The sequence below is a fragment of the Cetorhinus maximus genome, chromosome 31, assembly GCF_964194155.1.
Source record: "Cetorhinus maximus chromosome 31, sCetMax3.hap1.1, whole genome shotgun sequence".
In the NCBI taxonomy this organism is placed as follows: Eukaryota; Metazoa; Chordata; class Chondrichthyes; order Lamniformes; family Cetorhinidae; genus Cetorhinus; species Cetorhinus maximus.
In genome coordinates, this window is record NC_135909.1 from 11,778,752 (window position 1) to 11,806,705 (window position 27,954).

Consider the following 27,954-nt stretch of genomic DNA (forward strand, 5'->3'; position numbering starts at 1 on the left):
CATAAATCATGGAAATTCCCTCCAACAGTTTTTATTTCTTCATTTGATTGTAAACAACTTGAAATAAAGGGAATAAGTGCAGGAACTTTTTTGGTCTGTATTTCAGCTGCCATTTTCCAGTGGTTAAATTTTCCTCTAAAAATCCACTGGATTTTCCGAATTTGACTTGAGTCATAGAAACTTAGAAACTAGGAGCAGGAGTAGGCCATTCGGCCTTTCGAGCCTGCTCCGCCATTCATTATGATCATGGCTGATCATCCAACTCAAAAGCCTGCTCCCGCTTTCTCTCCATACCCTATCATCTCTTTCGCCCCAAGAGCTATATCTAACTCCTTCTTGAAAGCATGCAATGTTTTTGTCTCAACTGCTTTCTGTGGTAACAAATTCCACAGGCTCACCACTCTCCTCTTCTCAGTCTCCTCATATGTCAGTCCTGCCATCCCAGGAATCAGTTGGGTAAACCTTTGTTGCAATCCCTCTATAGCAAGTTTAGCCTTCCTCAGATAAGGAGACCAAAACTGCACACAATATTCCAGATGTAGTCTCACCAAGGCCCTGTACCATTGCAGCAAGACATCCCTGTTCCTGCACTCGAATCCTCTGGCTATGAAGGCCAACATACCATTTGCCTTCTTTACTACCTGCTGCACCTGCATGGTTACCTTCAGCGACTGGTGTACAAGGACACCCAGATCTCGTTGCACATTCCCCTCTCTCAATTTATAGCCATTCAGATAATAATCTGCCTTCCTGTTTTTGCTACCAAAATGGATAACCACACATTTATCCACATTATACTGCATCTGCCATGCATTTCCCACTCAGTCAGCTTGTCCAAATCACACTGAAGCATCTCTGCATACTCCTCACAGCTCAGCCTCCCACCCAGTTTTATATCATCTGCAAATTTGGAGATATTACGTTTAATTCCCTCATCTAAATCATTAATATATATTGTGAATAACTGGGGTCCCAGCAATAATCCCTGCGGTACCCCACTAGTCACTGCCTGCTATTCGGAAAAAGACCCATTTATTTCCACTCTTTGTGCCCTGTCTGCCAAACTGCTTTCTATCCATCTCAATACACTGCCCCCAATCCCATGTGCTTTAATTTTACACGCCAACCTCTTACGTGGGACTTTGTGGAAAGCCTTCTGAAAGTCCAAATACACCACATCCACTGGCTCCCCCTCATGACCTCTACTAGTTACATCCTCGAAAGATTCCAGTAGATTTGTCAAGCATGATTTCCCTTTCATAAATCCATGCTGAATCTGTCCGATTCTGCCACTGTTTTCCATGTGCTTAGCTATTAAATCTTTTATAATGGACTCTAGAATTTCCCCCACAACCGACATAAGGCTGACTGGTCTATAATTCCCTGTTTTCTCTCTGCCTCTCTTTTTAAATAGTGGGGTTACATTAGCTACACTCCAATCTGTAGGAACTGTTCTAGAGTCTATGGAATCTCGGAAGATGACCACCAATGCATCCACTATTTCCAGGGCCACTTCCTTAAATACTCTAGGATGAAGATGATCAGGCCATGGGGATTTATTGGCCTTCAATCCCATCAATTTCCCAAACACCATTTTCCAACTAATATTGATTTAATTCAGTTCCTCCCTCTCACTAACCCCGTGTTCCCCAACATTTCTGGTACGTTATTAATGTCCTCCTTTGTGAAGACAGAACAAAAGTATTTATTTAGTTGGTCAGGCATTTCTTTGTTCCCCATTATAAATTCCGCTGCTTCTGACTGTAAAAGACCCACAATTATCTTCACCAATCTTTTTCTCTTCACACACCTATAGAAACGTTTACAGTCGGTTTTTATGTTCCCTGCAAGCTTACACTCGTACTCTGTTTTCCCCTTCTTAATCATTCCCTTGGTCCTCTATTGCTGAATTCTGAACTGCTCCAAATCCTCAGGTCTGTTGTTTTTTTCTGGCCAATTGTATGCCTCTTCCTTGGATCTAATACTATCTCTAGTTTCCTTTGTAAGCCATGGTTTGGCCACCTTTCCTGTTTTACTTTTGCGCCAGACAGCAATAAACAATTGTTGCAGTTCACCCATGCGCTCTTTGAATGATTGCCATCGCCTACCCACCACCATCCCTTTAAGTAATGTTTCCCAATCCATCATAGCCAACTCACACCTCATACCATCATAGTTTCCTTGATTAAGATTCAGGACCCAAGTCTCAGAATTAACTACGTCACTCTCCATCTTGATGAAGAATTCTATCATATTATGGTTGCTCATCCCCAAGGAGCCTCGCACAACTAGATTGCCAATTATTCCTTTCTCATTACACAATACCCAGTCGAGGATGGCCTGTTCTCTCGTTGGTTCCTCATTGTATTGGTCCAGAAAAACATTCCGTATACACTCCAGGAATTCGTCCTCTACTGTCCTGCTCCCAGAGGATCTGTTCAGTATTTTCAATTCTGTTTTACCTTGTATCCTCTCTTTCCATAGAATGCCGACAGTGAAATTGCTCATACTTCCCGCCGTTGTTCTCTGTGAAGCAGGTATTGTCTGCACGGTCTAATGGAGACAAGCTAAGAGGGCTGTGCAAGAGGGTTTCTTTCAAGTTTTTGGCCTCTTTTGGTCCATTAGCAGCAACCGGATGTCTGCAGAGGAACTCGGAATGCCGAGCCCCTCTTCTCAGGATGGACTTAATAAGGGGACAAAATGTAGGTTAAAGAGAGAATAAAAGGCCTGGGGATTTGGGCTGAGATTGCCGGAGCTTGTGGGAATAACTCAAATCGGTGGAGTAATGTGACATTCGCGGAATACGAGCTTGGAAGATTATCCAGTCCGTGCTGGGGGACTGCGGGGAAGGAAGTTGTTTTGTCTGCCCATCCCAGCCGAATGTTGGTTGTGAAGTGACGGTCAGACCCCGAGGGGAGGGTGAAAGTCTTTCACTGAGTTTGAAGTTTGTATATCAGATCTTGGAGGTGTCGCTGCAGTGTTCCCAGGAAGCGGGGGTCTCATTCTTCGAACAAAAAGCTTACATGGAGCACCGGTTTCTCAATAAAAAACAAAACTGGAGATGTGGGACGTTATAATCTGCTCGGCTCCGATTCACATTGATTCATTTAGTGTCCTGGAATAAACAAGTGGTTTGTAGCTGTCCATTACAGAAAGAAATAGAATTCAGAAGATTCTGGCCAGTACCTTCACTATTTCCACTATTACATCCCGCAGAATCTTCAGCTACATCTCATAAAGTCTTAGAGCCTTAGCAACATTAAGCACAGGCAGTCCTTCTGGTACCTCTTCTTTAACAAGGGTTATAGGTAAAATAACACATTTGCAAATTGTCAGTGGAGAAAGTGAGCACTTTTATTGAAGAGGGGTTAAAGGGGAAGAGGCAACCTTTTGTGATAAAGAAGTAGGTTTAGCAGAAATAAAAGTAGCAATAAGTGGAATGATGGGGGCAGGTTGTTATGGACTGATCACAGAATTTCATAGAGGATCAGAGGGACCTTGGTTTAAATGTCCATCGATCCCTGAAGGGAGCAGCACCGGTAGGTAAGAAGGCATATAGGATACTTGCCTTTATTAGCCGAGGCATAGAATATAATAGCAGGAAGGTTGCAGCTGTATAAAATACTAGTTAGGCAACAATTGGAGTCCTGTGTGCAGTTCTGGTTATCACACTATAGGAAGGAAGTGATTGCACTGGAGATGGTGCAGAGGAGGTGCCGAGATCCAAGATTGCTGATGACACTAGGTTAGGTGACATGGTTAGTAGTGTAGGTGGGAGCAGCAAGTTTCAAAGGGTCATTGACAGATTCCGTGAGTGAACAAAACTGGCTGAAGATGTTCAACATGTGGAAGTGTGAGGTCACCCATCTTGGAGCAAAGATCCGAGAATTTCCTAAACAGTCAGAAACTTGGGACTGTGGAGGAGTTGAGGGTGAGTGAGAGTGAGAGCTGAGAGAGGCTGGAGGGTGGATAAAGAGCAGCGGTAGAGCAGCACAAGAGCAGCAGTGAGAGAGAGAAGGAGAGAAGAGTGAGAGCGGTGGGGTGGATAAAGAGCTGTGAGGGAGGGATTGGAGCAAACCGGCCATGTTTATAATAAATAGTCAAAGCATGATATCAGGGGAAAGAAGGGAGCTGGTTGGTTTGTGCCGATTTCTCTAAATTAGGGCACTAATTTAAACAAGGAGCTGGAAAATTAAAGATTTCAATCAGGGTAAGAACAACAGTAAGTATAAGCGTAATAAGACTATTAATGCAGAGCAGGTCGAGAGGCATTAAATAAAATTAATAATTTAAACAAGGTACAAACTGGATTCTAAAAGAGGGAATAGAGGTTTGTTTTAGATCATGGAAGGGCAGCTGTGACCTGTTGTTTGCAGTTCCTGCCCCATGTGGGAACCTCAGGACACTTCATGTGTATTGAGGGCCACATGTGCAGGAAGTGTCTCCAGCTGCTTGAGTTCGAGCTCAGGATTTCCGAGCTTGAGGGGCAGCTGGAGTCACTGCAGAGAATCAGGGAGGATGAGAGTTTCCTGGATCGTACATTCCAGGTGGTGAACACCCCAAAGGGAAAGAGGGTGTTCAGGATTGAAGTTGGGTGGCCATCCAGAAGAGTAGGAAGAGGCAGGAAATGCAGGAGTCTGCGGGGTGTGTGCCACTGTCATACCGGTATTCAGCACTGGAGACTGCTGGGAATGGTGACACCCTGAAGAACTGCAGTCAATGGGCAAGAATCTGCACAGGAGGGAAAAGTGAAGAGTAGAAATGCAGTTGTTAGAGCAAATCCCATAGTCAGGGGGACAGACAGGCATTTCTGTATCCGTCATTGTGAGTCCCACATGGTGTGCTGTCTCCTTGGTGCCAGGGTAAAGGACATCACGGAGAAGGTGCAGAATATTCTGCAGGGGGAAGAGAGTGAGCCAGAGGTTGTGGTACACGTCAGAATCAATGACACAGGGAGGACAGGTATTGAGGTCCCTCAGTCAGAATTTCAGCAGCTAGGGAGGTTGTTAAAAAGTAGGACCTAAAAGGCAGTAATCTCTGGATTACTACTACTGTGGCATGTGCTAGTGGGAGTAGAAATGTAAATATGTAAATGTAAATGTCAATATGTGGCTTGAGGCCAGTGCAGGAGGTGGGAGGGCTTAAGATTCGTGGGACATTAGGGCCAGTTCTGGAACAGGAAACACCTATTTGAAAGGAACAGGTTGCACCTTAACAAGACTGGGACCAATGTCCATGTGGGGAGCGTCACTCGTGTGGTTGGGAGGGTTTGAACTAAGCTCACAGGGGCTGGGAATCAGTATATAGAAGTAGAAAAGAGGAATAACTAGAGAAGAAAGTCGGAGCATATAAGTTAGGAGTAGATGAAGAAGAATCTAAGAGGGATACAAGGGACTGTTTAGATTGGATGTTTGTAATCGCAAAATGCGTGGTGAATAACGTTGGTGATCTCAAAGCACAAATAGCCATGTGGGAAAATGATGTAGTGGCAATGATTAAAACATGGTTTAAAAATGGTGAGGATCAGGTTCATATTCAAGTGTACAAAGTGTTCAGGAAAGAGAGATAAGGAAAAAAGGGAGATGTAGTGAGAGGGATAGAGAAGCAAATCTGCAGAGAAATCACAGATGTATAAGAACTATAGAGTGGTGATATCTGGGGATTTCTGAAATGTGTTCAGAGACACTTCCTGGACCAGAATGTTCTCAGTCCAGTTAGGAAGGAGGCATTGCTGGATCTGGTGCTGGGGAAGGAGGTGGGCCAAGGTTGGCCACGTGAACGAAGTGTCTGTGGGTGAACTCTTGGGTAAGAGTGATTGGTAGAGCGTTAACTTCAATGGGAAGAGAGGGGATTTAGCCAGGGTGAAATAGAAGCAGAGAGTGAAAGGAAAAACTGTAACAGAGCAATGGATGATCTTTCAGGAGGAGATTTTTCAGGTACAGACTAGGTACATTCCAATAAGGGAGAAGGGAGGGAAACCAAAGCCTGGGCTCCTTGGATGATGAGGAAGATAGAAAATATGCTGAAACAATAATGCCATGTGACACACGTCAGATGAGTTATTCAAGTGAGAACCAGGTCACTGTTATTGTACGAGAGTGTGGAATTTACTCTCTCCCTGTCCATCTCTGTTACTGTATGGGGATGTAGAATTAACTAATCCCTGGTATCTGTCAATCTGTACGTGAGTGCATGATTAACTCTCTATCTGGCAGTCTCTGTTACTGTGTTTCAGGGCAGAATCATGGTAACTTTCTACCTATCTGTCTCCATTAGTCTATTTGAGAATGGAATTAATTTTGTATCTGCCAGCCTTTATTACTGCATGTGAATGTGGAATTAACTCTCCCTTAATCTCTGTTACTGTGTTTGAGTGCACAGATAACTCTTTGTTAGTCGATCTGTGCTCCTGTGTTTCAGTGCAGAATTACACCTCTATCCATCTTCGTTAGTGTGAGAGAGGGCGGGATTAATTCTGTATCTGGTGTTCTCTATTAGTGTATGTGAGTGGGGCATTAATCCCTTGTTCATCGCTGTTATTGCATGTGAGAGTGTAATCAACTGTCAGTCTTTGTTACTGCATATGAGGGCAGCATTAATCATTCTCCTTCTCTATTGTGTAACTGAAAGTAGAATTAATTCTCTCTCCATCGTCTCCGTTACTTTGTGTGTGTGAATTAATTCTATATCCTGCAGTCTCCAATAATGTATTTCAGTATGGAAAATACACACTGTTAGTCTCTGTTACTGTATGAGTGCGGAATTCACTCTCTGTCAATCTATAATAATGTGTAATTAACACTCTGTCCATCAGTCTCTGTTCTTGTTTGCAAGTGGGTCGCTTTCAGGTAAGCAAACTGCAACTAGTAGAGTGCCACAGGGATCAGTGCTGGGTTCTCAGCTTTTTACAATCTATATTAATGACTCAGATGAAGGTACAGACCATCAACAAATTTTCAGACAACACACAGATAGGTGGAAAAGCAGGTGGTGAGGAGGACACCAAGAGTCTGCAAGAGGATGTAGATAGGTTAAGTGAGTGGCAAACATTTGGAATACAATGTGGGGAAAATGTGAGTTTTCCACTTTGATGGGAAGAATAGAAAAACAAAACATTGTTTAAAAGATAAATTAATAACCTAGACTGTGGGTGTGCTGGGTATGATTTCAAAATTTGCATACGATACAAAGATTAGAAATATTGTCAACTGTGAACTTAAAAAGGACATAGACATGTTGGGGGAATGGGTAGACAAGTGGCAGATGAATTTCAATGCAGAAAAGTGTGAGGTGATTCATTTTGGCAGGAACAATCTGCTGAGATAGTATAAAATAAAGGGAGAACCTCTAAAGGAGGTGCAGGAACAGAAAGACCTCTGTGCATACGTACATAGGTCATTGAACATGGCAGGGCATGTTGAAGAGCACTTAATAAAGCATATAGTATCATAGGCTTTAATTACAGGGTCATTGAGTATAAGAGTAAGGAGGTTATGTTGAAATTGTATAAAACACTTGTTAGGCCTCATCTGGAGCACTGACTCCAGTTCTGGGCACCACACTTGAGGAAGGATGTGAAGGTATTGGAGAGAGTACAGAGGCGATTCACAAGAATGATTAAAGCAGTAAAGAACTGTAGCTATGAGGACAGATTGGAGAGGTTGGGACTCTTTGCCCTGGAGAAAAGAAGGCTGAGAGGTGTTCAAGATCCTGAGGGGTATGGATGGTGCAAATAGAGATAAATTGTTACCACTCAAGAGAACATCAGGAACTAGAGGGCACAGATTCAAAATAATTGGCAAAAGGAGAAAATGTGATGAGAAGATTTTTTTTTCACCCAGAGGGTGGTTGGAGACTGGAACAAACTTCCTGAAAATGTGGTAGAGGCAGGTTTGATCGCGGTATTCTAAAGCGAATTGGACTGCTGCCTGAAAAGAAAAAATGTGCAAGGTTACGGGGATAAGGCAGGGAAGTGGGACTAGATGGAATGCTCTTTCAGAGACCCAGTGCAGACTTGAGGAGCCGAATGGTTTTCTTCTGCACTGTAAAAATACTGTGATACTGTGGAGAGAGACTACACAATGTTGCAGTACAGAGGGATCTGGGTGTCTTTGTACATGAATCACAAGATGTTAAAGTGCAGCTGCAGCAAGTAATTAGGAAGGTAAATGGAATGTTGGCCTTTATTCCAAGGCGGGGTGGAATATAAAAGTAGGGAAGTCTTGCTATGACAACAGGTCATTGGTGAGACGACATGTGGAGCGCTGTGTAAAGTTTTGGTCTCCTTATTTAAGGAGGGATATACTTGCATTGAGGACAGTTCAGAGAAGTTTGACTAGACTGATTCCTGACATGAAGAAGTTGTCTTATGAGGAATGTTTCAGCAGGTTGGGCCAATCACCATTGGAGTTTCGAAGAAGGAGAGGTGATCTCGTTGAAATGTATACGATTCTGAGGGTAGATGTTGAGGGGAATGTTTCCATTTATGGGGAAACTAGAACCAGAGGGCACAGTTTAAAAATGAACATCTCCCATTGAAGGTGGGGATGAGAAGGAATTTATTTTCTTTGTAATTCTGAACCGTAGAGCGCAGTGGAGGGTGGGTCAGGTCATTGAATATATTCAAGTGGAGTGGACATATTTTTGATCTACAGGAGAATCAAGGGTTATAGGATGGACGGGAAAGTGGAGTTGAGGCCACAATCAGATCAGCCATGGTCGTATTGAATGGCGAAGCTAGCCTGATGGGCTGAATGGCCTTCTCCTGCTTCTCTTTCTTGTATTTTTAATTTGTCATTGTGGGATTGACCTGTCTGTTCATCTCTTTTGCTCTATTTCAGTGTGGAACTACCTCAGTCTGATCTACATGTGAGTGTGGAATTCATTCTCTTTCCATCAGTTACTGAATGTGAGTGTGAAATTTAAATCTCAGTCAGTCTCTGTTACAGTGTGAGAATGTGGAAATAAATCTTTATATCAGTCCCTGTTAATGTATGTGAATGAGGGATTAACTCTCTGTCGGTCAGTCTTTGTTACTGTATGAGAATGTGGAATTAAATCTTTATATCAGTCCCTGTTAATGTGTGTGAATGCGGGATTAACTGTCTATTGGTCAGTCTCTGTTACTGAATGTGAGTGTGGAATTAACTACAATCAGTCAATCTCTGTTACTGTAGGTGAGTGTGATCAAAGTCTCCATGGGTGAGTCTCAGTCACTGTATGTGAATGCGGAATTAACTCTGTATCGGTCAGTCTTAGTTACTGTAAGTGTGGAATTCTCTTTCACGGTCTTTGTTAGGATATCTGTGAGTGGAATTAAGGACCTGTCAATTTCCACTAATGTTTTAGTGAGGAATTAACCTACAATAACAGAGACTGAGAGTAATTAAGACAGTTATTCCACACTCTCATATTAGTCTATGTTACTCTATGTGAGTGAGGAATAAACAACTTGTCAGCCTCTGTTACTTAGAGTGTGCAATTAATTCTCTGCAAATCTCTCTTATAGCATATGAGTGTGAATCTCTGTTATGTGTGCAAGTGCTGATTTAGCTTTCTATCCCGACCATGTTGGTTGCTGTACAAGAGTGTGAAATTAACTCTTTGCATGATAACCTGTTACTTTCGGTGAATAAAATTAAGTTTGTCAGTTACTGTATTGGAGTGTGGAATTAATTCTGCGTCCGTCAGTCTCTGTTACTGTATAGGCCTATGGAAGTAACTCTCTTTCAGGCTCTGTTACTTCAAAAAAGTTAATTCCACATTAATCATCTGTCAATCTGTGTTACTGTATATGAGTGTGACATTAACTCTCTGTCTCTGTTGTATGTGAGTGAGGAATTAACTCTCTTTTGCTTAGTCTCTGGTACTGTCTATGGGTGTGGAATTCATACCTTACATGTCAAGCTCTTTTACTGTACATAGATGTGGAATTAATTCCATGTCTGTCAGTCTTAGTCATGCAGTGAGTGTGCTCTTCACTCTGTGTCAGTTTCAGTTACTGTGAGTGAGTGTGAAATTAAATTTCAGTCAAACTTGGTTGCTATGTGTGATCGTGGAATTACCTGGTGAGGCCACAACTGGAGTATTGTGTGCAGTTCTGGTCATCACATTACAGGAAGGACGTAATAGCTCTGGAGAGAATGCAGGGGAGGTTTAGAAAAATGTTGCTAGGGTTAGAAAAGTGTAGCTACGAGGAGAGATTGGATAGGTTGGGGTAATTTTCCTTCGAACAAAGAAGGCTGAGAGGTGACTTGATTTAGGTGTACAACATTATGTGGGGAATAGATGGAGTAGACAGGATAAAATTGTTTCCCTTGGTGGAGAATTCTAGAACAAGGGCACACAGATTCAAGATAAGTGGCAGAAGGTGTAGGGGGGACATGAGGAAAAACTTTTTTATGCAGAGGGTAGTGGGTGTCTGGAATTCGCTGCCCAAGTTGGTGGTAGAGGCAGAAACTTTAAGCTCTTTTAAAAAGTGCCTGGATCTGCACCTAAATTGCTGTAAGCTACAGGGCTATGGGCCGGGTGCAGGAAGGTGGGATTAGAAAGGGCACCTGGGTGTCCTCGGGCTGGCATGGTCAAGATGGGCCGAATGGCCTCCTTCTGTGCTGTAACTTTTCTATGGTTCTATGGTTCTACCTTCCAGCCAAAGTCTGTTATTGGATGAGATGTGAAATTAACTCTTTGTCTGACTCCATTACCGTACATGAGTTCAAATCAAAACTCTAATAAGCTGCATTACTCTATGTATGTGGAATTAATTTTCTGTCAGTTTCTGTTACTGTGAGTGTGACAGAGTAGACAGGAAGACTTTTTTCCTCACTTTGTTAGAAAGAAATAGGACCAGAGGGCACAGATTGAAGGTAATTGGCAAAATAAGCAATGGTAACATGAGGAAAAACCTTGTCATGCAGCGAGTAGCTGGGGAATATGACTGAGAATGTGGGGGAGGCAGGTTCAATCGAAACATTCGAGAGAGAATTGGATTATTATCCAAAAAGGAACAAAGTGCAGGTCTATGGGGAACAGACAGTGAAGTGGCATGAGGTGAATTGCTCCTTCAGATGGCCAGCATAGTCATAATGGGTTGAATGGCCTTCCACCGTGCCATAATCAATGTATGATTCAATGAATTAACTCTCTATCAATCTCTTTTACATTCAGTGTGGGTGGAACTAACTCTGTCACTCTTTGTTCATGTATGTAAATGTGAAATTCACTTCCTGTCAGTCTCTGTTACTGTACAAGAAACGGTTAATGACCTTTTATCAGAAATGGTTGGGCCCTACTGTTCTTAAAAGTGCTCGTGGTTAAACCCATCAATGTCTCCTCTCTCTGCTCCGCAGTTCAAAGTCAGCCAACAAGAACATCCCTTCAAAGAAAGTGAGGAACGATTTCCACGTCCAACATCCACCCTGAAGCAAAAGGGATCTGCATTTGTCAGTTTGTGTTTCTGGCCTCGGTTTTGTGAGCAAGACCAGCAATAATTCACGTGCAAAATCAGGTGCATACTAGGAATCTGAAATAAGGAGAGAAAATGCTCAAAATACATGGCACGTCAGGCAGCATCTGTGGAGAGAGAAGCAGAGATCACATTTCAGGTCACTGACAGTCAGCCTGCAAAAAAACACTTACAAACATCTGCTCATGGTGGTTGCACTTCCCACAATTCCCTGCATCTCAGAAACCGCTCTATTCAATGTACTGACTTCCCAAGACATTGAGTGTGCATGCTCCCCAGAGCCGGTCCTGTGAAATTCCGAGGTAGAACTTTTACCACTCCCACTTGTAAGCCAATCCCACCAACTTGCCTTTGTCCTTTCAAAGTTTTAACACTTTCCTCCTCACAGTTCACAATACCACCAAGTTTAACGTCATCCGCAAATTTTGAAATGGTGCCCCGTGCACCAACATTAACATATATCAGGAAGAGCAGGGGTCCTAACACCGACCCCTGGGGAACTCCACTATCAACATTCCTCCAGTCTGAAAAACAACCATTCACCACTACCCTCTGTTTCCTGTCACTCAGCCAATCCCATATCCATGTTGCTCTGTCCCTTTTATTCCATGAGCTGTAACTTTGTTGACAAGTCTGTTGTGTGAGACTTTATCAAATGCCTTTTGGAAATCCATGTAAACCACATGAACAGCATCACCCTCCCCAACCCTCTCTGTTACCGCATCAAAGACTCGGTGCAAACGGGAGAAGAAACCGGGAAGCGGCGGCTGGGATGGGGGAGGCGCTGCACCATCGGCTTCATGGTGCCGTCCCCCAGGTCCCTCTCCGCACGTCCACCGGACCCGGCGGCTCTGATTCGGGCTCTGAGAGCCGCTGAAACTCGGCGATACTGAGACTGCTCTCGGCCACCCTCAGGTTCCGGAAGCATGCTCGTCGCAGGCTGGATTTCCGGTGGACGACCTATTGCACCTGCGCTGTGCCTATCTGTTAGAGATAGACCGTTACATATCACCCCGAGAATTCTGGGAAGAGCTGTCCGCCATTTCATTATAAATTTCAAAACAAGAGGATGTGTTTGTATTAACCATTTCTGAGCAAGCTCTTTTGTAGCAAATCAGCCCCACTCCCCTGTCGTTTCCAACAGCCCTAAAATATTTTTCCATACCATATTTTTCATTTCACTTTTGTAAGTTTATATCGAATCTGCTTCCACCACATTTTCCGGCAGAATATTCAGGTCACAACAACTCCCTGCCTTGTAAAGAAATGACAAGTAATGATCCATTCGATGTGGAGGATGGTGGGGAGAAGGATGAAGACAAGGGGAAAGCCAGAATTAACCCCGCCCTCACATGTAGTACTAGACATTGACCGATAAAGAAGGAATCCCATCTCACAAACCGTTCGACAGACTGAGATACAGAATAAATCTTACACTCGCAAGCACTACCTGTGATTGGCAGATACAGAACACATCTCATTCAGGTATAGTAGCAGAGTTTATTAGATGTTTCATGTATCCCACAATCACATTTTCTCCCAGGGTTTAACAGCCACAGTCGAGGCTTGCTGACAATAATCCCATTCTGGTTTAACGAGAGCTTTACATAAGACCCGGAACAATCCCCCCCTCCCACCCCCCCTCCCCCCAAACGAGATGTGGAAGTCGCTGGCTATGCCAACAGGTACGTCATGTCCACAAAAAATAAGCAGGACAAATCCAACCCGGCGAGGTACCACCCCATTACTGTTCCCCCTATCAAAATAAAGAAATGATGGAGGGGTATTCCACAGTGGTATCCAGCAGCAGTAACTCAGCAATAGCCTGTTCATTGACGCTTAGTTTGGGATCCACCAGGAACATTCAGCTCCTGACTGCACTGCAGCCTTGGCCTAAACATAGACAAAACTGCTGAACTGAACGGGCGAGGTGACAGCGACTGCCCTTGATATCAAGGCAGCATTTGACAAGGAAGACCATGAAACCAGGAAGAACATATTTTCCCACAGAAAACCTCCTCACAGAACAGAGAACATCGTTACACTAGAGGAAATATCTTTATCGAACAGAGACATTTTTTGCACACAACGGATCATATTTACGCAGCCGGGAGCACATTTGCACAACAGGGAAGCATTTCACACAACCACAGTGAGAATGTTTCAACGGCAGAATCACAGTTTCACCACAGAGCGAACAGTTGTACAGCAGAGAGCACAGTTACGCAATAGGAATTACGTTTAAAACAGGCCCCATCTTTATGCAGCAGGAAATACCTTTTCATAAATGATCAGTTTCTCCATTGTAATATCTTGGTGGTTTGCTCGGCACCTTTTAGTGTCAGCAATTGTGTTTATCCTGATAGTCTCTTGCTACTTTCTTGTGTGACTTTCTCTGTCTGGTACATTTGTGGTAGCGTAAGTGGATTTGTGGAGCTTGGGTGAGCTTCCCAATAGTTGTGCTCCTGTTTAAAAAGTAATGAGGAAGTGAATATGTGTTTGGCTACCAAACAACGGTAATAGGCAGTAGAAAAATGTTGCTTCGGAGGAGACTGGCGTTGCAGAAGCGTGCTGGCCTCCTAACCCAGCGATCGATGGATTGAAACCATACTCAGTTTATTTAAATTCTCATTAACACTATAAAATAACATTTGTCTGCGACACAAAATCACCTCTGAATTTGCTTCATAGTAAATTTACATCAGCTTCTTGCTTCCAGTAAACACTTCAATCTGTAACCAATCTCTCAAATCGTTTTATTTCAAACACGGGCGCAGCAGAAGTGCTGCAAAAATACACCAGCCGAGGATTTCCCCTTTCTCTCAGCCCATTTCAGGCCATGGTCTGAACGGCCTTCCCTTGCTCTCTATCATTCTATGATTATCTGAGTAACAAAAACGAAAACCAATATCTTATCTGCACCCGATATAGTGAAGTTTATACATATTAGCTTTATTATGTCGGATATACAGGACACCCTGCCATAATTCCCATGCTTATTTGGACAGCGGCGTCCTCCCTGAGACATAGACTATGAGAAGGACAAGATTATCAGCATAGCGGAGACATCATCACATCAAAGACACAGATAATCATTATTTTGACAGACATGATCGATCATTCTTAATCACTTATTTAAAAAATCGAATTCCATCACCAATATCACCATGAACTGGGAAGGTTTCATTCCTTCAGGTTTGCATTAGAGACACATTTACAAAACACTTCCGTGAGTGTCTCTGGTCAATGAAATGATGATGCGCGGAGTTCTCAGCTTTTACTCATTGATCTTCGCAAGAGGTGATCCAGTTTTGATGTTGACTTTTCCTCTGGTGTCGATTTACTCGAATTCCTCACCTGATTTCTCTGCTGTCCAATGAAGCTCACTCAGCAGAGTTTTCAATAGGAATTTGATTTTTCCTGACAGGATTTCAATCACCATGTTTTGGAACAATTTGTTTAAAAATATGCTCACAGCCAGCTTCCAGGAGCAGCAACGTGCTAAAGACAATAAATCTGTTAATAAGTGATTTTAATTGAGGAATGAATGTGGGCTTCGACACCATGGGATAACTCCCATGCCCCTCTCCGAAATGCTGCTTGGTATACTGCAGCTGAGAAGGCAGAGGGAACCTCAATTTACCACATCATCTAAAAGATGGCACCACTAACAGTGAAGCATTCACTGATTACTGCACTAAAGCGTCAGCCTGGATTTGTGCTCGGGACTCTGGAGTGAGTATAGAACTCACAAACTCCTGACTGTAAAGAGCAAGAGAACAACTGACTGAATCATCATTCACAGCAAAGGAAAGACGACAGAAGACATTTCACTCCAAGGAGAGGCAGAAGTAGATTGTTAATTGAAGAAATGTCACAGACAATGAGAGATAAACACCCACAGTTGAAAGAGACCGACTTTTTCTCACGGCAGGGAGAGAGATTGTAGCAGGAATTTCGATTCCCAATGCTTCTTGTTAACACCCCAGTACAAGCTAAATGGTTTGCACACAGCCCGCTAGACTAAAAAACGAAGCTAGAATGTTATTTAATCATCGTAAAATTTTCAACCAGTTCGACCCTGAAACATTGATATTCACGGTATTACAGGAAACGTCATAACTTGGGTCTGATGGTAATTTCCGATTTCCTTTCTGCATAACGCCGTCCCATACAAAAACAGGATTTAAACTCACGCGTGGGAAGCACAATGGATGAGCAGCCTTAAATTCAGATAATCATGGAGTGATTAGCGACATTTCCCAACGCCACCTCCTCTGGAAACCTGGTCTCGGAAGATTACATCAGTGATTTCAGACATGCCTTCTGAAAAAAGCAACACGTTCACGAAGAACCAGTTAATAAACTGACGACGAAGGTGGGATTTGAACCCACGCGTGCAAAGGTCAATGGATTAGCAGTCCATCGCCTTAACCTCTCGGCCACCTCGTCACATGCCGTCGCCTTATTAAACCTCCTCCTGTACAGTTTTACATCCATGAACTGTTGAACTAAATGATCCTGCCTGTTTCAGCTGCTAAATAACCATCCAGATGTCTCATGTAGTTTGTCAATAAAGTACATTTCCATCACATCAGATCAAATCTGTTGTAAATCGACGGATGTGAATCACTTCAACACTTCAGCATGATATCCAACATGTTTCTAGACAGTGTGAAAACCCACCGCGGAAAGACACGAAACATACATTCATCTGGAAGAATAAAGAAACTCCTTCCGGCAAGTACTGGAACACAACTGAATTGTGATTTGTCACTCAAGGCTGTAACTGACTGTAATCTGCATCCGACTGAACCCACAAGGAGAGAGTTGACGTATTCGATGCATTAGGAGAAATTTTGCGTTGGTTTTCTGTGTTTTGATTCATTCTTCGCAATGATTTCCCCGATGTTCAAACCTGGTCCTGATTTCCCCAACTGGCATCGCCTCGAGCACACGAATTAATGTATTAAAATGCTGGGGGGCGGGGGTCGTCCGGGCATTGAACCTGGGACCGCTCGCTTATTAATTCACTGTAAATCCCAAAGCAAGAATCATAACCCTAGACCAACGAGCCAGCTGCCACAGAAGAAGCATTCAACATATCCTTTCCTTGCCACTCACAGGAAATTAACTAAATGCGAAATACTGTGGATGCTGGAATTTTTTTGGAATGTATTAGAAATCCCGGGGGCCGACTCCAACCAGTGGAGAGTTTCCCTCCTTGTATAACTTGACTTCAGTTTTGTTGGGTTTCTCAATGCCACACTCCGCAAAATGCTTCTGTATAGTCAACTGTAGTAACTTGCAACTCACCACCTTGAGTTCAGTTCTTTTGTCTATATTTGAATCAAGGCTGCAATGAAGTCGGGAGCTGAGTGGCCCTGGCGGAAACCAAACTGAGCTTCAGTGAGCAGGTGATTGGTGAGTTAGAGCCACTTGATCGCACTGTCGAAGACAGCAATGTGGTTGACTCTTAACTGCCCTTTGAAATGGCCTACCAAGCCTCTCAGTTGTAACAAACCACGACAAAGCCACAAAAAAGGGAATGAAACTGGACGGACCACGCGACATCGATCTCGGCACCATCAATCTCAGCCCTGTCCACCCTGCAAAGTCCCCCTTACAAACATCAGGGGGCTGGTGCCGAAATTGGGAGGGCTGCCTCACAAACTAGGCAAGCAGCAGCCTGACATAGTCATCCTCACAGATAATGTCCCAGACTCCACCATCACTATCCCTGGATATGCCCTGTCCCACCGGTAGGACAGGCCCAGCAGAGGTGGCGGCACAGTGGTATACAGTCGGGTGGCAGTAGCCCTGGGAGTCCTCAACATCGCCTCTGGACCCGATAAAGTTTCATGGCATCAGGTCAAACATGGGCAAGGAAACCTGCTGATTAACACGTACCGCCCTCCCTCAGCTGATGAAACAGTGCTCCTACATGTTGAACACCACTTAGAGGAAGCACTGAGGGTGGCAAGGGTACAAAATGTCCTCTGGGTGGAGGGATTCAATGTGCATCACCAAAAGTGGCTCGGTAGCACCACCACTGACCCAGCTGGACGAGTCCTAAATGACATCGCTGCGAGACTGGGTCTGTGGCAGGTGCTGAGTGAACCAACAAGAGGGAAAATCATACTTGAGCTCGTCCTCACCAATCTGCTTGCCGCAGATGCATCTGTCCACGACACTATCGGTAGAAATGACTATCGCACAGAAGTTTTGGAGACGAAGTCCCGCCTTCACACTGAGGATAGTCGCCATCGTGTTGTGTGGCACTACCACCATGCTACATGAGATAGATTTCGAACACATTTAGCAAGACAAGACCGGACATCCATGAAGCCCTGTGGGCGATCAGCAGGAGCAGAACTGTACTCAAACACAATCTATAAACTCATGGGCTGGCATATTTCCCACTATATCATTACCATCAAGCCAGGTGATCAACCCTGGTTCAATGAAAAGTGAAGAGGGCATTCCAGGAGCTGCACCACCCTTACCTGATAATAAGTTGTCAACCTGGTGAAGCTATGACACAGGACTACTTGCATTCCAACCAACATCTGCAGCAAGTGATCGACAGAGCTAAGCGATCGCAGAACTAACAGACAGACCTAAAATCTGCAGTCCTGCTACATCCAGTCAGGAATGGTGATGGACAATTAAATAATTCACTGGAGGTAGAGACGCCACAAATATCCCCATCCACAATAATGGAGGACCTCAGCACATCAGCACAAATGATAAGCATTTGCTACAAGAAGTGCCGAGTGGATGATCCATCTCAGCCTCCTCCAGAGGTCCCCAGCATCACAGATGCCAGTCTTCAGCCAATTCAATTCACTCCACGTGATATCAAGAAACAGCTGAAGGCACTGGGTAGTGCAAAGGCTATGGGCCCTGACAATATTCTGGGAATAGTACTGAAGACTTGTGCCCCAGAACATGTCACGCCCCGAGCCAAGCTTTTCCAGTACAGCTACAACACTGGCATCTACCCAGCTATGTGGAAAATTGCCCAGGTATTTCCTGTACACAGAAAGCAGGCTAAATCCAACCCGGCCAATTACTTCCCAATCAGTCTACTCTCGATCAGCAGTAATGTAATTGAAGGGGTCATCAATAGTGCTATCAAGCGGCACTTGATTAACAATAACCTGCTCACTGACTCACAGTTTGGGCTCCGCTAGGGCCACTCAGCTCCTGACCTCCTTACAGCCTTGATTCAAATATAGGCAACAGAGCTGAACTCCTGAGGAGAGGTGAGAGTGCCTGCCCTTAACATCAAAGCCGGATTTGCCTGAGTGTGGCATCAAGGAGCGCTAGGAAAACTGGAGTCAATGGGAATCAGGTGGAAAACTCCATTGGATTGTAGTAATGCTTAAGGCGTTCAGTCATCTCAGCTCGAGGATATCTCTGCAGGAGCTTCTCAGGGTGATGTGCTCGGCCCAGCCATCTTCCACTGCTTCATCAACGACCTTTCTTCCATCATAAGGTCAGAGGTGGCGATGTTCGCTTATAATTTCACAATGTTCAGCACCATTCGTGGCTCCTCAGATACTGAAGCAGTCCATATCCAAATGCAGCAAGACCTGGACAATATCCAAACTTGGGATGAAAAATGACATTTGCGCCACATGAGTGCCAGGCAATGGCCATTTCCAAGAAGAAAGAATCTAACCACTGGCCCTTGACGTTTAATGGCGTTACCACCACAGAATCGCTCACTCTCAACATCCTGAGGGTCACTGATGACCTAAAGCTGAACTGGACTAGCCATATAAATACTGTGGTTACAAGGGCAGGTCAGAGGCGAGGGATTGTGCGACGAGTAACTCACCTCCTGATTCTCCAAAGCTTGTCCAGAATCTATAAGGCACAAGTCAGGAGTGTGATGGAATGGTCGCCAATTGCCTGGTGGAGTGCAACACCCACTACACTCTGGAAACTTGGCATCATCCAGGAAAAAGCTTGAACTGCACCACAACCATAAACATTCACTCCCTCCACCACCAACGCACAGTCGAGGAGTGTGAAGCATCTACAAAATGCAGACAGGAATTCAACAAATCTCCTTAAACAACACTTTCCAAACCCGCGACCCCTACGGTCGAGAACAGCAAGGCAAGCAGCTACCTGGGAACATTACCACCTGACAGTTGCCCTCCAAGTCACACGCCATCTTGACTTCGAAATATATCGCATTTCCTTCACTGTCACTCGGTCAAAATCCTGGCACTCCCTTCCCAGCAGCACTGTGGGTGTACCTACACCACATGGACTGCAGCAGCTCACCAGCTGATCACCACCTTCTCAAAGGCAACTAGGGTTGGGCAATAAATGCTGGCCCAGCCAGTGAAGTGCACATCCCGTGAATGAATAAAAGTTTTCCTGACACCTTCAATCATTTATGAACATGCCCACAATTTCCCCCTGCTCTTGCACGCCCTTTGGGTGCACACGCTTTATTTTATGTTACCTCTTTGCTTTCATCCGACCACAATTAATCTTTTCACATTTCCCTGGAAAAGGAAATGAACTGCAAAAGCGCTGGTTAGTCCACAGCTGGAATTTTATGTACAGTTCTAGTCGCCACGTTACAGGAAGGACATAATTGCACTGTACAGAGCACAGAGAGGATTTACAAGAATACTGCCAAAGCTTGAAAATGCAGCTACGAGGGAAGATTGGATAGGTTAAGGTTGTTTTCCTGAGAACAGAGGAGGCTGAGGGGTGACCTAATTGAGGTGTACAAAATGATGAGCGGCCTAGATAGGGTGGACAGTAAATTCTTCTTTCCCCTCACTGAGGGGTTAATTGTCAGGGAGCGGAGATTTCAGGACATTTTTGGAAGGATTAGAGGGGAGACGAGGAAAAGCTTTTTCATGCCACGGGTGGCGAGCATTTGGATTTCACTGCCTGAACCGGTGGTTGAGGCTGAAACGCTCAACTCATTTACAATGTACTTAGATCTGCTTCTGGAGCGCTGTAACCTGCAAGGCTCCGGATCAGGTGCTGTGAAGAGGGTTTAAAATGAGCGGCTAGTTTCTTCTTCATCTTTTTTCTATCCAGCACAGACATGATGGTCTGAATCACCTCTTTCTGCGCCGTCACTTTTGTAGGGTTATGTGGTTCTCTCTGCCGCTTAAGCGCCCATTCCACCAACCTGCCCATGTCGTTTTCAAGTTCTACTGAATTTTTATAGCTCTTTACGTATCCACAGGACGTCCAAGAACATTTTACGGACGAAGAACACTTTTGAAATGTAGTCACTGTTCAAATTACTGAAATTTTGAACTGTCTGTCCGTCAATTTCAGAAATTCCCATATTGGGATGGGAAACAAGTATCATTGGTGTAGATCTGTGGCGCAACCGATAGCGCTTTAGACTTGCAGTCGGTATAAACAGAGACATTTAAAGGTTGTGGGTTGGAATGCTTTAGATAAGCATTGAAGAAAGTCAGCAAGAGGTTTATCAATATTCTCAGAAAAGGGAAACTGCCGTCCCGAACTTCCTTCTATACAGGTCACTCCCCACTTTCCCATCTGAACAACTGAACAGCCGAAATCTCATATTTCACCTATATTTCACCTTTCTCCTAACTATACTCAGTTCTGCCGAAGGGTCATGAAGACTCGAAACGTTAACTGATTTCTTCTCCACCGATGCTGCCAGACCTGCTGAGTTTTTCCAGGTAATTCTGTTTTTGAGCCGAAATCTCATCACCGTCTCAGGACAAAACAAAAACATTTGAAAGATGCTGACCGGAGTCAGTCTGCTCAGTCCTCAGAATGATTTAAAATTGGACATTTACAGCCAACGCGGAAACTGCTTCCCATTACTGCTCAGTCATCTTTCCAGACTGTTTATGACAGACAGCTCGAAACAAGGATGATGTGAATCCGCACCACTGAATATCAAGACCAACACGGTTATCACAGCTGTAATGAACAGCTCCTGTTGCAGCTTTAGATCAGACAGTGGAGGATTATCACACGTGCTCTGTCAGACTGCATGTTCCTTCAGACAGGTTTCCAACTGGATACATGGAAAGAGCGGCTGTGTGAACATTAGTGGTTCAGGGGGGATTTCTCACTGGCCGGACTGGAGTTCCAGTTCCATTCCAAGACATTTCTCTTTCTGAATTCGTCTCTGTTCTCTTGCTCATTTACACTTTGCATTGTTTCATCATTGGCGGCCACGTTTTCAGCTGTCTGAGCCTTTAGCGCTGCAATTCTTTCTAGAAACATCGCCACTTCACTCTCCCCCGTAATACCCTCCTAAAATCTATCAGTTTTACTAAGGTTTTGTTCATCTGGCCAAATATCTGACTGGATGTCGAATGTTGCTTGATCAAGCTCCTTTGAAGCGCTTTGGGGAGTTTTGTTAAATCACGGCGCTGCTGCTGGAATGGCTCGAATTTGGAGAAATTCCCATACAGCTTCAAACTTCTTAAAGATTCACCTTTATTCCCTCCACTTGCTTTGCATCGAAAAAACATCTCCTGTGAGGTGTTCAAAATGATGACCAGTTTACTAGAGTAAATAAGGAGAAATTGTTTCCACTGACAGGAGGGTCGCTAACCAGAGGACACAGTTTGAAGCTGATTGGGGAAAGAACCAGGAACGGGATGAGTAGAATGTATTTTACACAGTGAGCTCATTGTGAAATGGAAGCTACATGGGAGGGTGATGGAAGCAGATTAATTATTAACTTTCAAAAGAGAGTTGGAGAGAAAACAAACTTGAAGGAAGGGAATACAGGACAATGGGAACAGATCCCGGATCTCGGAGTAATTATATCGCTCAACCAAAGAACCAACGCAGGCGGAATGAGCTCCTTCTGTCCTTTATCATTCTATGATTTATGGATAAAAATCAGTCCTACATTCTGTACAGCAGGAAGGGTGTGAGAAGCCGGCATGGGAATTGATCCCGTGGGCACAGAATGGAATCGGTAAAATTCTGTATTTTGTCAGGGAATCGAAACTGTGTACATATGACTCTGTCTGTTTAAAAGTGGCTTGTTATCAATTGCAGATAATTGACGCTTTGCTTAAAAGGGATGTGTTATCAGTCAATGAACAGGCTATAATATAAAAACGGAAAATGCTGATAATACTCAGCAGCAACTGTGGAGAGAAAAGGAATTAATGTTTCAGGTTGGTGGCCCTTCATCTGAACTGAGGGAATATAGGAATGTAATAGGCTTGGAGCAAGGGACCGGTCCGGGCTTTGGGAAGAGGTTGAACAAAAGCGCAGGTTTCAAATGGTTTGGGGGCCCGGAGAGATTAAATTACAAAAGGTTTCACGGCGCCAAAGCCAAAGGACTGGAACAGGCAAAAAACAAAATGTGGCTCCAGATGAGGTGAGAATGGGTAAAGATCAGCCGCCCAATTGCAAAGTGAAGGAATTAAATAAGAAACAGAAAATAAAATGATAACCCTGAAAGAAACACATGAAACAAGAGGGAGGCTGAGTTTATAATTTAAAAACATTGAACTCGACGTTGAGGCCAGAAATGTGCAGGGTGAGGTGTTCTTCCTCGAGCTTATGTTATTCTTCACTGGAACACTGCAGCAGACCAAGGACAGAAAGGTCAGAGTGGGAGCAAGGTGGAGAATTGAAATGACAAGTGACAGGAAGCTCAGAGTCAGGCTTGCGGATTGAACGGAGATTCCTCAAAGCGCTCACCCACCTGAAGCAGATGAGAACATATTGCGGCAGCAAATGCTGCACATTAAACTGAAAGAAGAACAAGTGCATCACTGTTTCACTTGGAAGGAGTATTTGAGGCCTTGGATAGGAAGGTGTCATTAAAAGGGGAGAGGATATTGACTGAGTCAAGGATTTCACACTGAGAGAGAAGGAAATTATGATCTCACCGGCCTGAAATGCTAGTTCTATATTTCTCTCCACAGATGCTGTATAATTGTTGTGTATTTCCAGCACTTTCTGATTGTTACTATTTCTGATTTTCAGCATTCGCAGTGTGTTGCTTTTGTATCCAGTTTCCTTTATGAGCTGTTTTCAGGGGATCCGGTTGCCTCGAGTCTGGCTCGGTCGACCGAAATTCCCCTTGAGAAGCTGGCAGTGAGCTGCCTTCTTGAACTGCTGCAGCCCATATGGTGTAAGTAGGTCCACAGCGCTGTTAGGAAGGGAGTTCCAGGATTTGAGAGGGCGATACAGTTCCAAGTCAGGATGGTGTGTAGCTCGGAGGGGAGCTTGCTGCTGTTCTCATGCATCTGCTGCCTTTTTCCTTCCAGGTGGTGGAGATCTCGGGTTTGGAAGTTGCTGAAGGAAAAAACAATGTCAGGAGTGGGATTCGAACCCACGCCTCCAGAGGAGACTGCGACCTGAACGCAGCGCCTTAGACCGCTCGGCCATCCTGACTCATTTACTGCTGTCTGCATAAATATTTTTGAATTCCACATTCATCGTCACTGCTTTCAGAAGCTCGATGTGATTTTCCTTTTTTCAGCACCTGTCAGGTTCCTGTATCTGATTCCCATCCTTCCCCAAGCCGCCGGGGGGTGAGGAGCTTCTCATTGCTGCATTGCTCTGTTTGCTCAAATCAACAAAGATCCAATTCCCGCCCGACCTGTTCCTCACACGAAGGTGTTGAGAGTGTAAGATCTGAGCGACGTGAAGTATCCAATTGGAGAGTGACATCCTGGAGACAGGAATCTCTCTCCACAGCTGCTTTCGGAGCTGCTGAATATTTCCAGCATTTCCTGCTTCTGATTTTGTGCCTTCATTACAGGAGATCTTTTTACTGACAACCCAAAGCTTGTCTCTCGGGGCAGCTCCAGGCACCGCTTTCCCGTGACCTTTAAATTCGGCTGTTTTCACACTCATCACTCTGAGCCATGGCCTTCTACTCCCACCACCATACCCCATCCCGACCCTCACTCCCGCCCTCCACCCCCATCCCCAATCACGCCCCTCACCTTCACTCCCGCCCCCCACCTCGATCCCCACTCCCGCCCCTCACCTTCACTCCCGCCCCCCACCTCGATCCCCACTCTCGCCCCTCACCCTCACACCCGCACATCACCCTCATCCCCACTCCCGCCCCTAACCCTCATCCCCACTCCCGCCCCTCACCCTCATCCCTACGGCCGCCCTCACCTTCAGCCTCACTCCCGTCCCCCACCCTCATCCCTACTGCCTCCCCTCACCCTCATCCCTACTGCCGCCCTCACCTTCACCCTCACTCCCGTCCCCCACCCTCATCCCTACTCCCGCCCCTCACCCTCATCCCTACTTCCACCCTCACCTTCACCCTCAGTCCCACCCTGCACCCTCATCCCTACCCCCTTCTGCTCAGGTCTCAGTTCGTCGAAACGTCTTTTTTTTTTCGGGAATCACAAGGGCCCGAGGATCACAGGGCCTGTGAGGGAATATAAGGGGTTAATCCACATTCACATACAGGGAACTGCGACTCTCTTAAGGTGGACGGAAGTTGGTGTCCCTTCCAGATCCACTAGGAGGTCTAGTTACTGGAGCTGTGGGAATTTCTGCCATTTCTATCCCACAGGGAGTGGCGCCTCCCCGTTGGTCCCGCTGGGATGGTGATGGCTAAAGTGAGTGGCCGAGAAAGCGGGTGGTCCCCATGTCTCTCTTGGGCTTGTTTTCCCTCATCCAGCTGTGAGGGGGCGGGGGGTTGAGTTTGTGGGGTGGGGGCGGTATCTTGCTGGTTTGCGCACCTTTTCCTGTCTGTCACTGTGTGTCCCCTGATCGTCTCTACTGCTTTTCTGTGTGTCTTTCTCTGTCTGTTGCATTCGGAGTGGTGTGAAGTACAATTGCGCAGCCAGGGTGAGCTTCCCAACACGTGTGCTCTTGATTAAAAATAAGTAAGAAGTCAATATTTGCTTGGCTACCGTAAAGTATTCAGCGGCAGGAAGGAATTACGGCTCCGTCGCAGGGCGGTGCAGCGAAGCCCACAGCACAGAGGCCGATGGATCCAAACCATCTTCTGCTATTTTTGTTCTTATTCACACCAAAAATAACCAGCGGTCTGAGACCGAAAAACATACCTGGCTTTTTCTGTACAGTGAATTTGTATCAGCTTCTTACTTCCAGTAAACACTTCAATCTCCAACCACCTTCTCAAATCGTTTTTATTCACACACGAACAGAAGTAGTAAATGTTACAAAAATACACCAGCTCAGTATTTCCTCTTTCTCTCAGCCCATTTCAGGCCATGGTCCGAATGGCCTTTCCTTGTTCTCAATCACCCCAAGATGATCAGAATAGAAAAAAATAACAAAACAAATCTCTGAGGCGGAAACGTTGTTGCGGAGATTATACATATTAGCTGCAGTATGTCCGATCTACAGGACACCCTGCATTAATTCCTATGCGTATTTGGACAGCAGCGTCCTCCCTGATACATGTACCATCGAGAAGGACAAGATTATCAGCATAACGGGAAGAGCATCACGTCAAAGACACCGTTAATCATTATTTCCACACCTATGTTTATTCATTCTTACTCACTTATTAAATATATGGAGCTCCATCCCCAATATCACCATGAACTGGTAAGGCTTCGTTCCTTCATGTTTGCATTAGAGACACATTGTACAAAACACTCTGTGAGTGTCTCTGGTTAATGAACTGATGATGCGCGGAACTCTCAGCTTTTACTCATTGATCTTCGCAAGAGTTTTTCCAGTTTTGACGGTGACTTGTTCTCTGGTGTCGATTTACTCGAATTCCTCACCTGATTTCTCTGCTGTCCAATGAAGCTCACTCAGCAGAATTTTCAATAATAACTTGACTTTTCCTAACAGGAATTCAGTCATCATGTTTTTGAACAATTTTTCAAAGGATTTGCACACAGTCAGGTTCCAGGCACAGCAATGTGATGAAGGCAATAGGATCTGTTTTGAATGTCTCCGACATCATGGAATAACTCCCCCGCCCCTCTCCGAAATTGTGCCTTGGTATATTTTACGTGAGAAGGCAGATGGCAGCTCAGTTCAACATATCGTCTAAAAGCTGGCACCAGTAACAGCAAAGAATTCTCTAGAGCGTGAGCCTGAATTTGTGGTCAGGATTCGGGAATGAGTTTTGAACTCAAAACCTCCACATTGTAAAAAGCAAGGGGGCAGCTGGCTGAATCATAGTTCACTGGATAGGGATAAAAGACAGAAGAGATTGCACTCTGTAAGGAGAAGCAGAAGTAGATTGTTAATTGAAGAGATATCACTGACAATAAGAGATAGGTACCCACAGTTGAAAGAGCCGGATTTTTTTTATCACGGCAGGGATAGAGAGTGCAGCAGGAAATTCGATTCCCAGTGTAGATAACAGAAAATGTTAACTTTGGGTCAAATATTGGACCTGATAAGGGGTCAGAGGCTGACTGACATTAATGATAACAACTGTGTCAGTCGGAGTCACACAGGGAGGGAGTGATCATTTCTGATTCCCACTTGTCTCCCAGGAATGAAGCAGACAGCATTACAACATTGAGAAGCTCAGAGTAACAAAAAAGGGAAACTCTTCAACCGAGTCTCCCTGGGGGAAAAAAGCAACATCCGCGGTGGTGTGTGAGTATTTTTGGTGCCTATATTATATCTCCACTGCCTGGAAGATGTTATATTTCATTATCACAGTTCACGTGAATTAGTAAAGATAGAACCAGGATTTCTTCAGTGCTTCCAACTGCTTGAAATTCTAGAAGAGGCAAATATATTTCACAAATTATGTAATGCCCCACAGAGGGGCAATAAAGATACATGACTATTTCACTCATAAACCACAATTTAAACCGAAACCCCATTTCCCCTATCGGACGGATGTGAACAATCCGACCAGACTATTTACAACAAGAGAAGCGGAGTCTTACCCGGAGTCCTAGGATCAATATTAATCCCTCAAACAGGGTCTCTGAACCAGATTATATAGTCATTGATCAGGTTACTGCGGCGGGATGTTGCTGTGCACATTCAAGCAGCAATCTCACTTACCAAGACACACCCGCTCCCGCACCATTGGCTGTGAGGCTTTAGGTCTTCCTGAGGTTGTAAAATGTGATGGATAAATTCAAGTTCCTCTCTCCCTCCCGCCCGCTGCCTCTCTTCCTCCAGCTCCGCCTTTCTCTAACTCCCTCCCTCTCTCCCTCGCTGTCTCCCTCCCTATCTCCCTCCCCGGCTCTCCCTCCCACTCCTCGCATCACCTCGTCCCGCCCCGCCCGCACCCCATTTCTCTTTCAAATCTTATTTCCTGTCTCTGGGGCCTGTTTTATCCCCAGGCTACCCACTGACCCCGGCCTCTGGGACTCTCAGACCGGCCCGAGCTCCTTAACCGGCTCCATTCACTGGAAAAGTGACTTCAGTTCCCACAATTACATCCGTGCTCTCTGTACCCCACTACCCACAAAACTGAAATTCAGGTCAATGCTAACATGAAGACTGCGGGCTGCGGTTTCCGCTCCTGCTGTTTGAAACAATTCGCTATATGTGTGTACAGT

The 27,954-nt window shown here is 44.9% G+C and overlaps 1 long non-coding RNA gene and 2 other non-coding genes across 3 annotated transcripts in view; 1 reads left to right on the plus strand and 2 right to left on the minus strand.

Moving 5' to 3' along the window:
• LOC144670421 (uncharacterized) overlaps positions 1-27,954 on the plus strand; it is a 918,626-nt gene that overhangs the window by 677,183 nt on the left and 213,489 nt on the right. The gene's annotated exons all lie outside the window — the stretch shown is intronic.
• trnas-gcu (transfer RNA serine (anticodon GCU)) lies at positions 15,835-15,916 on the minus strand. The gene has a single exon. It is a non-coding gene; the product is annotated as a tRNA-Ser (tRNA).
• On the minus strand, positions 23,781-23,863 carry trnal-cag (transfer RNA leucine (anticodon CAG)). The gene has a single exon. It is a non-coding gene; the product is annotated as a tRNA-Leu (tRNA).